The sequence below is a fragment of the Peromyscus eremicus genome, chromosome 5 (genome assembly GCF_949786415.1).
Source record: "Peromyscus eremicus chromosome 5, PerEre_H2_v1, whole genome shotgun sequence".
In the NCBI taxonomy this organism is placed as follows: domain Eukaryota; kingdom Metazoa; phylum Chordata; class Mammalia; order Rodentia; family Cricetidae; genus Peromyscus; species Peromyscus eremicus.
The window spans coordinates 39,998,693-40,011,292 of record NC_081420.1 but is presented as its reverse complement, the minus strand read 5'-3'; the positions used below and the strand labels follow the sequence as shown (position 1 = coordinate 40,011,292).

At 45.9% G+C, this 12,600-nt stretch overlaps 1 non-coding gene across 1 annotated transcript; it reads right to left on the bottom strand.

The window, feature by feature from the left end:
- Window positions 1-10,446: 10,446 nt before the first annotated feature.
- On the bottom strand, window positions 10,447-10,519 carry Trnav-aac (transfer RNA valine (anticodon AAC)). The gene has a single exon. It is a non-coding gene; the product is annotated as a tRNA-Val (tRNA).
- Between the last annotated feature and the right edge of the window lie 2,081 nt (window positions 10,520-12,600).

The window sequence follows — 12,600 nt, the reverse complement described above, 5'->3', positions numbered from 1 at the left end:
GGAGAAGATCATCCATATAATGTAAGATATATACCTGGGGCCAACTTATTCTGACAGGGTCCACAGCCTGAGCCATGAACTTTTGGCAAAGAGTAGGGCTGTTGGCCATGCCCTGGGGTAATACCCTCCATTGATAGCGAAGCATGGGTCCCTGAAAATTAGGGCGGGGAAGGCTAAATGCAAAATAGGCCCTGTCTTCAGGGGTGTAACGGGATGGTGAAGAAGCAATCCTTAAGGTCAATGACCATCTTATAATAGCCAGAGGGAATGGCAACCGGTGAGGGCAATCTGGGCTGCAGGGCTCCCATGGGTCTCATAACCTTGTTTACCGCCCTTAGGTCCTGAAGGAGCCTCCATTTTCCCAATTTCTTTTTTAATAACAAAAATGGGCGTGTTCCAAGGGGAGTTGGAGGGTTCAATATGGCCAGCCGTGAGCTGCTCCTGTACAAGCATGGTGGCGGCCTGTAATTTTTCTTGAGTAAGGGGCCACTGGTCTACCCAGACAGGGCTTTGAGTTGTCCAGGTAATCTTGTCTGCATGGGGTACAGGAGGGTCAATGGCCGCTACTAAAAATCCGAGTATCCCAGTCCATGTCTGTCATTTTTGGGAGTGGGCTGGATTGGTTGGGTTCTCCCCTGTGCTGCCTTCCCTAGGCCTGTGCCAGGGACATAGTCCATACATAGCATCGCTTGTGTAACCGTGGGATTTGGGCTGCATAAGATCACCTGCATTTGTGAGAGTATATCTTGTCCCCATAGATTAAGGAGCAGGCCTGGGACCATGAAAGGTGTGACAGTTCCCAGGTTGCCCTCCTCCTCCCTCCAAGAGAGCATTTTTATACTTATCAAGGGAATGTTGGATTGGCCTATTCCCTTTAAGTCCATAAGGGATGGGACCAGCGGCCAGGTAGATGGCCAATGTGACTGGGAAATGACCGTGGCATCCGCCCCCCCGTATCCAGAATTCCCTGGAACCTTTTTCCTTCTATGGTAAGTGTGAGGGTAGGGTGGTCCTGGGTGGCGGGCTGGACCCAGTGGGCGTCCATGTAGATGTAACGGTCTTATTATTAAATAAGAAACACAGAGCCAAATGCAGAGTTAAAAGCCCAAGAGGTCAGAGCAGTAGTAAGAGCTGAGAGTTAAAACGGCCTTCTTACCCTTCGCTGCCACTGTCGTCCTTCCCCTCAGAAAGAGACCTACTTCCTGTGTATCAATCTTTTTATTGACTTTCTGTTCTGCCTTCTCATTGGTTGTAAACCCAACCACATGACCTCCTCATCACTGCCTGTCTATACAGACCTCCAGGTCTTCTATGGTTGGTATTGAGATTAAAGGCGTGTGTCTCCATGCTGGCTGTATCCTTGAACACACAGAGATCTGTCTGTCATGTGATCTGGATTAAAGGTGTGCACCACCACCACCACCACCACCACCACCACCCGGCTTCTGCTATGGCTTGGTATTAGCTCTGACCCCCAGGCAACTTTATTTATTAACATACAAATAAAATAACATTTCAGTACAAATAAAATATCACCATACATCCGAGGACCCCAAATTAGCTGACCCTGGAGGGGTATCTTTGACTGAGGGGTTACCACAGGTATCTAGAGGCAGGGGAATAAGTTGCGCCAGGCGTGTGTCTTGAGGGATTGTTACCGTGCCATTTATGGCAGTAGCCAAAATTTTAATTTCTCCGGTAAAGTCGTTATCTATTATGCCTGGGTATACCTGGACTCCTTTAAGGGCTGTAGAGGTGCGGCCGAAAACAAGCATCAGGGGGCAAGGGGCCTGGGACCCCAGTGGAGATGACCTGAGGCCCCCATGAGAGAATCTAACACTGGCACTGCCTGGAGTCGTTTGGCTGAGGGAGGAGAAGGGAACTGAGGGGGGGGGGGGGATATGATGCAGAGGGGTGAGCAGACCTCAAGGCCCCAAGGTTCGCTAGAGCAGGCATGGGGGCAGGGGCTAGCCCCTCGGGAAGTTTCCGAGCATCTGTGGTGGGAGAATTAATTTTAGATCTGCATTCCCTGGCCCAGTACGGCCCCTATTGCATCCGGGGCATGGGGTGGAAGGTGGGGGCGACGCAGTGACTGTGTCTTAGGCATGCTGGACTGGAGGTGTAGGGCCGTTATTTTTAAGAGGGCATTCCCTAGCAAAATGTCCCGGTTGTTTACATGAATAACAGGTACAGGCTCCAGACTGTTGTGAGGCTCTCAGGGCTGCACGGAAGGCCAGTCCCATGGCGTGGGCAGCACCCACGCCTGAGCAGAGCCGGACATACTCTGACAAGTCTGCCCTGCTCCTGTGAGGGCGGAGAACGTCCTGGCAGGCAGGGTTTGCGTTTTCAAAAGCCAGATGTTTTATGAAGGTACTTTCGTTTTTTGCCCGGTCCAAGCAGTCTCTCAGTGGCATCATTTAAGCGAGAGACAAAATCGCTAAAAGGCTCATCGGGTCCCTGGCGAACTTTTACGAAGGAAATGGTGGCTGACCCCTTTTGGGGGAGGCGCTTCCAGGCCCAGACTCCTGCATTTTGAATCGGGGCCAGGAGGCCAGCGATGGGGGTGGGGTGGGGGTCCTGCCTGTACTTCGTTTTTGTCATAGGGGAGGGAGGGGGGGCTGCCAAGGAGCTTTCAAGCATCCAGGATTTTGAGGAGGACTGCTCAGTGTCTTTTAGAGAAACCTCTCGACAATTTTCTGCAAATTCTGTCTTCCAGAGGACAAAGTCACCCGCTGAGAGCGCGGCACGGGCAAGAAAGTACCAATTGTTGGGTGTCAGGAGTATTCACTTTGATTTTCTGCTAGGGCCAAAGTGAAAGGAGCCGTGGGGCCATATTGAGCACAGGCGGACTTTAATTTTTCTACAAGCCGAAAATTTAGTTTTTGGTAAGTCTGTCCTGGCTGGGGGTCCTCTGATGGTGGGTCCCTGTCCTCCTTCTCCTCCTCCTCCTCCTCCTCCTCGTCCTGTTCCAGGACGTCGAGGTCCTCAGAAGAGCTAACCCGGGCGGTTGCCTCAGATGAGTGTCCGGAGGCTTGGCTCAGGTAATGGGGAAGGCCAGGACTGGTTGTGATTTCGGTTTAGGCTTAACAGGTTTTTGAGGACCACAAGTATTGGGGGTTTTATTATGAGTGGGAGAAACTGCCTCGAGGGCAAGATTCTTAAGTTCTTTATCTAGATCTCTCAATTCCTTTAAAAGTTCAAGATGCCCTCGGCGGGTTTGAAGGATGGGTCCGCCAAAGCGGGAAGGTGGGGAGACATAGGGAGGGGACATTATATTAGGAGGGGCCGTCGGGGCCTTTTGGGGTGGTTGAAATGGGCCCAGAGATTTTTGGTTTAGAGGGGAGTTTTGAGAGGGGGGCCAATCGGGATTGTGATAGCAGGCCGCCTCCTCCTCCAGGGAAGCCTCCTCGGCAGGGTCTAGAGGAGGGTTAAGGTTTTTGAGGGAGGGATAAAGCCGGAGAGAGGTAGGCTCCTTAGGGCCCCTCCTCCTTAGCCCCCTCCTCCATAGACCGAAGGTCATGGTCGGAAAGGCAGGCTGAAGGGGACGGGAGACCTCTCTCAGGACTTTTTCACCCGTGTCAATGACTTCTTGTATGTCAGAAGAATGTCTATGGACCATCATTAATAAGGTTCCAATAGGAGAAGGTGGTGACAGGGACCTTTTCCGGCCCCAAAACTTTATAATAGTCATTTAGACAGTCCCCAACTCGTAACCATCTTATTTCATCTATAGTTCCCTCCTGGGGGAACCAAGGACATGTGTCCATTATGTAATCAAAGAAGGCTTTTAAGTCCTTTCTCTTTACCCTAGCTCCCTGTGTCTCGAGGGCCTCTTTTAGGCCAGAAATGAATAGATCTTGTGACGAAGTTGCCTGTCCTGTGGCTCATCACTTCTTACCTGCATTGTCGCCACTTTTCTCCGGATCTCTTCTCTGAAGTGGGCGCCAATCAGGAAGATCCAACTACCTCACCAATCGGTTGGTCTTTCCTCCAGGAGACTATGTTCCATGTTCCGGGTCCTTCTTGTGGGGGTCGAGCCCGACCAGCAGGGCTTCAGCAGGTGTACGACCACCTGAAGGATGGAATGAAAAGGACAGGAGACACAAAGCAAGACAGACAGCAAGACAGGGTTCTGATCGAGCTGCAAAATTTTATTTTTTCACGAGGGCTTATATAGTTCTTGAAGGGTGGGGGAAGGCAGGAAATCGTTATTCTAACTACGTCAGGCTTGTGCAGCTGCAGGATGTCTGTGCAGGATGTTGGCAGGATGAGGAGGTTAGTGGTCAGGGTCCCTTGTTCGGTTGCTAAGCTACCTCATCACGAGATGTCCTAACTAGATATTTACTGAAGAACTGACAGTTCTTAAGAAAAGCTGGTTCTCTGAGGCAACCATGGTCACAAGGCCAAGTTCCTTGTGGACAACTGAGGGGACAGAATGGTCCGGGCCCTGGCAGTTCTAGAAATAAAGAACAGAAAGGACTAAATGAAGTGGGGGCTAGGGGCAAGGTAGAGGAAGGAGAATGTGGAGGTACAACTACCATTAGAGAATGGCGTATGAAAGTACGCTACTGTACGAGTCATCATCCTTCTCCTCTTTCTCCTGCTCCTCTTCTTCCTTTTCTCTTTTTTGGTTTTGTGAGACAGGGTTTCTTTGTATAACAGCCCTGGCTGTCTTGGAACTTGCTTTGTAGACCAAGCTAGCCTTGAACTCATAGAGATCTGCCTCCCTCTGCCTCTCGAGTGCCAAGATTAAAGGCGTGCACTACAACACCCAGCTTTGTATGAGTGTTCTTAATTATATACATATACACATACACAAATATATAAATTAAAGACATTTAAAAGGAGATTCAGGGTGTTCTAATGACTTTGGCCTCCACAGGCACCTAACTCATATGCACATGCACACACACACATATATACATAATTAAAATATGTCAAAATAAATTATAAATAAAATAAATTCTTTAAAAAGTAAAACAAATAAATGTTTTTGTCCTGTATTTAATTTTTCACAATGATTGTACCAAATTTTTCAGAATTTATAATCTGCTCAATAAATTCAAGACGATGTAATGTTTATTTTTATATAGATAAAATAAGTTCATATTATACATTTATGTAAGAGAAAGCCTAACTTACAGGACAATCAGGAGAATGTGCAGCATACTTGTTATTTCCATGGAATGGAGTCAAGGACTAAGACTGGAGCTGTATACACTACAAATCCACAAATGCTGGGAGCAGAGTCTGGAAAAGAGGAGTCAACATGAAAAACTTTTCACTGGGACCCGTTGGCTGGAGTCAGAACCAGTACTGGATCACACAGTTCCAGGACAAGACAAAGAAAGGGGAGCTGGGAAGGGGCCACATGTGAGGTCAACACTAGGTAGATCCCTGGTAATATTTACACACAACCCAAATAGTTCTGATTCTTAGAAATGTACACAAGAAGAAGATTTGATCATTACTTTATGAATCTGTCTGCAACACTGACATCAGAACCAGAAGCTCTCTCAGAATCAGGTTACATTCAGTAGCAGAATGTAAGTTTCCCCACTGGCCCTCAGTGTGGAACCCTTACCCCACCGGAGTCTCCCTCCCCTTCCTACCACTACTGTCCCTCTCTCTCACAGTAGGGTCCCCTTTTCAGACTCCAATGGCTGCAAATGAGACTGTCTCAAAGGCCTTCAGTGACATCGGAATGAACCACATGGTGGCGGACTCTGCAAGTCTGTCCCCACTTTCTTTTCACGCCAGTCTTCAAAGATCTGTTTTGTTCTTTTAAGCAGGAACAACATACAGCTTCCAGAGACAATCCTAGAGGTGGGGTTGAGGGTGAGTGGACACCAGACATCTGGAGAGTCCTGATTACTTCAACCCGGTCATCTTCACAAAGTGGAGCATTTTTGATCCACAAAGGCTAAGGAACAGGTGGTGGTGGGGACAGGATAAGAGGCTACTGGGCCAGGGGTTCTCCGGGCACTGAATGAGCTGGGGAGGGGGTTGGACAGGGCACGATATTTTCAGAAATCAGCCTGGCTGACTCTCCACACACGAAAAAGCTGCCAAGTTGGAGTGTTTTCGTTTTAAAATTCCTGATGGGAAACAGGAAATTCCTGAAGGGAGTACATTAAAACAACAACCAAAGAACAAAAAACAGCAGTGGAAATGAGGAAGGAGAGAGGGAGATGGACAGAGTTTTCAACATTTCTGAAGGTTGTAGCGATGAATTACGAAAATGAGAGCCCAGGGACAGTTTATCCTGCTGTCCTGCCCGGGGGGCCTTAGCTGGCCTGCACCAAGGGATTCTTCCTGACTGGTGCTCTTCACGTTGCGGAGCAGTGGTCTGGGACCCCACACAATCCCGGGAGAAGGCGGAGGGCACACTGCTGGGGCACTGGAGCAGAGACGGCACAGGTAGGGGAAGTTGGTCTGCTATTGTACACTCTTCTCGCTTTCCCCCGTGAACCGACTGGGTTTGGTAGACGGTGCTAGCTTACCAAGATTCCCCACCAGAGTCATGAGAATCACCCCTCTCCGCTGCCGCTCCAGGGCACGATGTCTTACTATTGTTTTTTCTTTATGTATGCTACTGGATATATTTCTTTGTCTAGGACTCGGGTCCAAGATGCCTTTTCTCCTTGGTGCGATTGTAAAGAGCAAAAAGTGAAAGGTCTCCTGGTGGTGTTCTCACACCTTCGGTCCAGTGTACTTTGATAAAAGGTTTGTCTGCTGCTCACTGGAACCTTGGTTGCTCTTGATAGCCCTCCACTTCGGCTGGTGTCATCATTTATTTCCTACCGCTCACATATGCACACACACACACACACACACACACACACACACACACACACCACAAGCATGCCAGAACCATTCTTCACCCTTTTAAAAATATCAGCAATTATAGTTCAAGGAAGAGCAATTATTGTTCGAGCTTAGAATAAAAATAGTTATGAAAAGTGTGTATGAAGACTACAATTTTTTTTCAAAGTTAGGGAGAACGATATTTGAAGCTTAAGGGCTCAACTCAGTTAAGGGTAAAATGACTAACCTCAGTTCTGCATCGTTTGCTTGAATTTCCTTTCTACCGAAAACAGCCTTCGAAACCAAAGCAAAGTAAGGCATCCTCAGTGCTCAGGCCGAGCGCGCCACCCACGCTCCTTCCCAAATAACAGCCACCCAAACAAAACAAAAACAAAGCAACAAGGACAGCAGCAACAAAAGGCTGGCGGGGGCGGGGGTGGGGACGGGACGTCTGTCTTAGAAGCAGAACAGCTGGTGGTGTCGGGAGACTGCTGACTCCCGCCGCTCCTCTGCAGCAGCACGCGTCCTTTGGAGCGCATCAGCCTGTGCGCACAGAGTGGGGGCTCAGGACATGGCTCTGACAGTTCCGTACTCCAAAGCTGCTACTGTCCTGGAGCAGAAGCGCTCTTCTGGAGCCGGAGAGGAAGAGTCCTCGCGCGGCAGGAAGCAGGCGGGATGGGGAAGCAGGCGGGATGGGGAAGCAGGCGGGATGGGGAAGCATCCTAGGAAGTCTGAGAAGCAGGTCTCAGAGCTGTCACCCCGCGCCTGCTCTCTCCATATTCCCGCTCCTCTACGCTGCACCCCAGACAAAGCCAGCTGATTCCTGTTCAGAATAATCTTCTGGAAAGAAGAAAACATCAGAAATCCTGTTTACAAGACACCCAGAGGATCTTCGTGATCCCCTTCAGGAAGACCAGAAGACCAGATAATCCGCAGGAATCAGGCTGCACATCTTTTGCTTTACCCTCGTTTATTGAATTAAAGGACTGAGCCACCTACCATGAAAGTGTGGGCACTCTGGAATCCAGAGACAATGATCAGGACCGCACAGGCTTACACTTCAGGAAAGAGAAAGGAGCCAGATAGTGAAGTATAATAAAATCGTGAAGTGAAGCCTCGTGTCGTGGTTCATTCTGGAGGCCGAGGCAGGAGAATAGCTACGAGTTCACTGCCAGTGTGGGCTACAGAGAGTATAAGACTGTGTCTCAAAATAAAATAAAATCAAGTTTAAAAAAAAAACAAAAACACTGCGAAATGGAGCAGCAGACACACAAGCCCTGGTGGCCTCCCGATGCCAAGGAACCGCTGGGTTCTCTCCTCCCACAACTCGCTTTATACCTTAAGCGTTTGCAACCAGCTTCTTTTTGATCCTTCTCAAGGTCTCCGGATTCTGGGTTGGAAAGGGGAAGCGTCTCTGGTGGATGTTGGAACAGGCGAGTTTAAGAGGCATTTCCTCCAGGATAGGAGAAGTTCCTTTTTGGTGAAACCGCTCTTATCTCTAAACTTAGCCCTGCTCTGTGGAGAGAGGAGACACAGGAAGACTCGTAAAAGCAGTGCTGCCTGGCGGCAGTCAAGAACTATCTAAATGAAAATCTTTTGGCAAGGGAAGAAGCGTTTTCTTTAAAAGCACGAACATGAATATTTATTTGTTCTTATAGAATTTTTTAAAAAGTTGAGTCCTCATGTGGTTGGCTAGAATGTGGCGCTAAGAACGTTAAGGTTGCAGCTCCATCCCCTGCACAGGCCAGAGGTAGTGTCTACATACCTTTTCTGTCCTGTAAAAATCTCCGTGGAGCTATTCCACACCCAGGCGCACAGTGCAAATAAAGGTCTAAAGCTGCAATGAAATGGTGTGTCTTTTCTTAATTCTCTGCCTGAACACCTACTCATTTTATCATTGACCCCTTTCCCTTCCCTTTTCTTTCCCTTCCCCCTTCCTCTTCCTCCTTCCCCCACTTTTCACCTTACCCCCTTTCTTTCCTCTTCTTCTGTCCTGTTTCCCTTTTCCACTACCAACTGACTTCCACGATAATTTCTGTTCATGATGATGCCCCTGCCCCATCCCCAGGACACTGAACAGTTCTGAAGACAGAGGAAAACATTCAGTAAACATTTGTGAAAAGATTGACCATGAGCGTGGTTTTAAAAATCCTGTTTGGACCCATGGGTGGAGGTCAGAGGAAAAGCTGTCCAGAACCTGCCCTCTCCTTCCCCCACGCAGGACCTGGGGTTTGATTTAGGTCTTCAGGCTTGGCAGCAGGTGCCTTTACCTGTTGACATTTCACTGGCCCTTTGGGTATTTATTTTTAAAACATTCTTGTTTTGATTTGAAATGTATTTATGTTTTGCTTGCCTGTGTATCTGTGCACTACTAGCCAGGTGCCTGCCCAGGCCAGAAGAGGGTATCAGCTCCTTTGGAACTGGAGCTACAGCATTTGTAAGCTTTCATATAGGTACTGGGAATCAACCTGTTGGCCTCTGGAACTACTCCTAACTGCTGAAGCATCTCTCCAGGCCCTTGAATGCATTTTTAAACATCAGAAATTTTTCTGTTGCTGTTGTTACATCTAGTAAAACACATATGTAAAGGAACCAACACTTTAAAGGTTACCATTTACTGCATAACATTGAGGATATACCACGTCATAGAACACACAGAATTGCAGGTAAGGGCAACAAATGACAAAGATAATGTCTGAATAAAACAAAACTTAGACTTCTCATATTTGACAAAGGGCATTTGTCACTGTTTAATCATCCCTAACTAAAGGTATTTAACACATCTTGTTTTCATTATTTTCTCTGCACAAAATATTCCCCACAGTGGGGCATCCTGGCCTGTGCCTGTACTTCCCTCAGTTGAGAGGTAAACACAGATCTGTAAGTTTCAGGCCAGCCAGAGTTACCCGGTGAGACTCTATGTTAAAAAAAAACAAAACCAAAACCAAATAAACAAAAACCCAAACAAACAAGCAAAACACCCAACCAGCTAAGTGAAAAGGTATGAACTCATAAATAAAAACCTAACTGTTCATTACAATAACATGATTTTCTTTATTTTAAAAAATTTCTTTAACATTTATTTTTAAAAATCGTGTGTGTGTCTGCGTGTGAGTGCAGGAGCTATGTGACCTGGGTTCTGAGAATTAAACTCTCAACAAATGCTCTTAACTGCTGAGCCATCTCTCCATCACTAATTATTTTCAAAGGAAAAACACTTTTTAAAATTAGTGATGTTAATATAGTATTGCTACAGAAACTGTCTCAAAAACAGTATCACTAAAAATAAAAAACCAAAATAATAATAAAAAAATAAAAAATAAAAAAAAACCAAACAATCCAAAACAACAACAAAAGAACCAAAGCAGAAATGACACTGAAGAAGAAAGTCGGAAACAATTGGCTTGAGTCTGCACTGTTACATCTCTGCTTCCATTTCTGTGAATGACTATCCTTCTTCCGGCCAGTAGCTAAAATGAAATGACACTGAAGAAGAAAGTCGGAAACAATTGGCTTGAGTCTGCACTGTTACATCTCTGCTTCCATTTCTGTGAATGACTATCCTTCTTCTGGCCAGTAGCTAAAATGCGGCTGCGTTGGCAATTCTGTCGAAAAGGCAAAAAAAAAAAAAAAAAAAACTGTTTCCGCCCGGTTTCGAACCGGGGACCTTTCGCGTGTTAGGCGAATGTGATAACCACTACACTACGGAAACGCCCTATGCTCACTTGTTACTTTTCTCAATTAGATAAAATGGATCCTACTATCTGGCCATGGTGGCACACAACTTTAATCCCAGAATTTGGCAGATAGAGGTAAATGGATCTCTGAGTTGGAGCCCAGCCTTGTCTACACAGTGAGTTCCAGGACAGCCAGGGATACAGAGAGACCCTGTCTCAAAAAACCAATAACAAAAAACAAACAAACCCCAAATAACCAACCAAGCAACAAAGATCCTACTGTCTTCATACTTTTGATTCTTAAATTCAATAGTGGCAAAGCCCGAAGACTAACCGCGGAACAGGTGAGTTACAGCTGCAACTCCTTCCACGCAAGCTCCGGGCAGAGAAATCTCGGGTCAACTCTTGGGAAATTTTATTTAGAGGAATTTCCTTATGTTTTGCAATGCTCCTTTCTCGGTTTGAGTGAGCTTCTCTTATCTTCCTGTCCTTAGGCTAAAACACCATGCTGAATTTTCATCCTATCACTTTCAGAAATTGGTCAGTGAGACACTTTCTTGAGGATGGACAGGAAAGACCAAGTTATTTATTGTTCACAAGAGGATGTAAGATAAATGATTCGGGTGTGTCTGAGTAGCTTCAAGTCAGGACAGGAAAACTTTATTCAGTATAAGCAATTATCAATGAACAAATATCTGTGCTCTGATAATAAATGTGTGTATACACACACACACACACACACACACACACACACACACAATTTTGTCACCTACTTGTTCCCCAGTGATGAACAGTCACACAGTAAAGCAGAGCTAAACCTAATTATAATGATGGCAAACTGAGCAGAGCCTTGGCTTTGTCTGCACGTCACATTGCAGTCCATAGAACACAAGTGTTGAAAAGCATAAACGCACAAAGACCAAAAAATGAGACTGTAAAAGCAGTAAAATTATCTATGTGGAGCACAGAGAATGATAATAAGGTGAAATCTTACCACATGAAGTTGTTTTTGAACTTTCTAAGGTTTACATGTGCTGTTATGTGTACTGTATTACTTTCACGGCTGCATAATATTTCCCACTCTTTAGCTATTTACTATCCAGCCATGGCACTAAGGCTGAATCCAAACTTTGAAGGATCAATATTAATATGTGACACTGTATCTTTGAATATTGGATGTGAAAGTCATTCCAAACTACAAGAAGAATCTCTAGATAACTGAACAGAAGGAACTTTCTTTTTGAGACAGGGTATCATGTAGTCAAGGCTGGCCTTGAACTCTTGATCCTTCTATTTCATTGCTTGGATTGCAGGTGGGCACCACCACTGGGTATGGGTATTCTAAACTTGATTATAAAGTTTTGGAGTGCTTTCCTGAGTGATTACATCAGTGTAGCTCCCACCAGCAGATATGAGAGCTGTTACAGCTTCATGCCTATTATTACTCACACATTCAAGTTTCTAATTCCAAAATTGTTCATGCACATGTATATATATATATATATATATATTATTAATTTTGATATGTATGGGTATTTAAATTCTAAAAACTTTATTTTTGGTTATATGAGTGTATGTGTTATATGTGTATATGTGAGTGCAGTACCCACGGGAGGCCAGAAGAGGGCACTGGACACTCTGGACCTGGAGTTATTGGTGCTTGTGAGTCACCCAACATGGGTGCTGGAAATCAAACCGGGATCCTTTGCAAGAGCAGCAAGCACTCTTAAATCACTGACGCATCTCTCAAGCCCAATATGTACTTAAACTCTTTAGATAAGCATTTAAAAAAAAATTAAAATCCACAAATAACTCTACTGTATAGTGCAAGAACCACAATAGAAGAACAATCTATTGTAAATCCCTCTTCTGTGTATCAAGGTGGGTGGGACTCATCTTTGATGTTGTGCTTCTCTATACAGCAGTCCTGATCAGCTCAGATCCCAGCCCTGACTGGCTTGGATTTCACTCAATGCACAGAGGCCAGAGTCTCTCAGGCCTTCTCTTTGCTCGTGGGCACTGAATACCTGGGAGTTCAGAGGCAGAACCCTGAAATGAATGTACCAATGAGCTGACTGATACATTCATTATTCACTGAAGAAGGCATCTTTGTGAA